The sequence below is a fragment of the Cyrtonyx montezumae genome, unplaced genomic scaffold (genome assembly GCF_038088225.1).
Source record: "Cyrtonyx montezumae isolate F1298 unplaced genomic scaffold, pur_monq_1.0 scaffold_20, whole genome shotgun sequence".
Taxonomy (NCBI): domain Eukaryota; kingdom Metazoa; phylum Chordata; class Aves; order Galliformes; family Odontophoridae; genus Cyrtonyx; species Cyrtonyx montezumae.
In genome coordinates this window covers 2,687,648-2,689,839 of record NW_027071937.1, presented here as the reverse complement: position 1 = coordinate 2,689,839, position 2,192 = coordinate 2,687,648, and positions in this window count along the sequence as shown.

Sequence of the window (2,192 nt, the reverse complement as noted above, 5' to 3'; positions counted from 1 at the left end):
ACAAAAAAACAAAAGGAAAATGGGAAAAAAAGGGAGAAACGAATAAAAACAAATGCTAATGTTGAGGAAACACACTTTAAGTAGGTAAATAAACAAGCAGCTGCCAAAATTAAGACCAACGTCATGGAGGATTATTCAGCATAGACCCGACAGATCAGCATTACCTCTACATTTCTAGAAGTCTGGCCCCGCGTTATAGACTCATGACTAACCATGTACTTGCAGCTGGAACTGCACTTGGAGAACCACTTCAGTTTGGGGTTTTGTTTTGTTTCTGTTCCGATAGCAAACCTATAGTACAGACAAAAGAAGTAAGGCAATGACTGTTGGAAGTTTATCCTTGGGAGACTCGCTCTCTTCTGTGTGGGGGTTGCATGGACATTTTCCGACATCGCGGTCAGCTGTGATGGATGTGTGATTTGTATTCCTAAGCAGAAAGCTGACCCGTGAGGAGCTCTCGCTGTCTGAACAAGACCTATCACAGGTTAGTTTTATTCGCCTTCCATTGCAGCTACTGTCTCTCAACTGTGTTCCTGTCACTTAGATTAACTGTGCTGAGACCCGAAGTAGCTCATGGATCTGTGTCTTAGTAACTATTAAACACGATGGTTTAAGTATGTATTATGAACAAGTTGTTGTACCCATATTGTTTGAACTTATGTATTCAGCAAATATATTGTATAATGTATGTCTGTTATTTACCAGAGGTGGCAAAACTTTATATGTCCAGTTTATGCAATGAATGTTGTAAATGCAATGATGTAGTTTGGATTAATAAATGATGGTTTTGTTTCTAAAAAGAAAAAGAAAAAAAAAAAAAAGATCAGTGTTCACCCTTATACACAGATAACCAATTTCATGTTGATAATTACAAGAATATTCTCTTACTGTTATAATATCTACATAGCATTATGGTGGTTGGAAATTGCTTCTGTGGAAATTCTGTGGCGTCAGATTCCCATGGGAAGCCCTGTTTATGGAAGTGTGAAGGTAATTACTTTTTTTTTTTTTTTTTAAGAGGAAAAAACTTTGTACTATCCACAGTTATCAAAGGAACAATAAAAATATTAGGAGACTTCCCCGCTTTGTTCGTTGTGTGTTCTGTGCACGAGCAACCAAGTGCATGGGGAGAGGGTAAAAGGAATTGCTGTGGGGTCTGGGGGTGATGGCTCAGCTCCCACGTGTGTTAGAGCCCTCCCCTTGCACGGCCTGTTTGTAGGGCTGGATCACAGCTGCAAGACAGGCTGGACCCTGTAGGGTTTTGCATACCCTCTCTCGTGCCCGTTTACAAGCCATGGAGCTGCATGCATCTCCCAGAGCACTTTATGGGTCTTCTTGAGGACTTCTGTAGGTTCTCCTGTTGGTTGAGCCTGTGCAGTTCCATCTGGGCACTACTGAGTACTATTTGCTGACTTGCAAGGCATGGCACAGTGGCAGAGCAGTGGCGTGGCTCTTTGTGCACCTAATTACCCAAAGTCACTTTTATCGTTAGGCAAGATTTGAGGACAAAAGAACAAATTTGCTTGAAAATATTGATCTGTACAAAGTAAATTGAATTACAAAACGGCAAAATAATGCTGTTTGCTTTAGGGCACAGCTACGTTTGGACTCTAATTTTCCTAGTGCAATTCATTTAATACAGGACTCAACAGCTCAAAACGTCCTTGAACACAACAAAGGCAGAGCAGCTTTCCTGTAACTTGTACCCAAAGTTAATGAGATGAGAAAAGTGCTTTAAGGGGTGAACCCTTGTCCTATTTGCCTGTAGTGCAACGTTCTATAAATGGATGCCATATGGTCATATAGTTAGTGGTATGCATTACTTTTCAAGTGGAGGAGCCATTCAAAGACAAGTACGTCCCGGAGGATTGCTTTTGATGGTCTGTGACTTAATTATTTGGTATACGAGGTTTGTGGGTCCAAATTTAGGCACGGGACTCGGTGAGGTGCTTCAGAGAAAGATCTGGCCATACATTTGTATGCGTGTTAATGTGTCGTTAATATTTGATGAGGGATTAATGGAAGGGCACTTGATGAGGTGACAGTGGGTGTTTGGGTCTGATGAGGAGCTCTGTGCTCAGAGGGCTCTGTAGGGCTCAGGATCAGCCCTCCTCCATCCTAGCTGAGCAAATAACAGAGCAGCTGTAATTTTTCTGGCCAAGTTATTGTTTTCCTTCGTCCTTTGAGGTGGA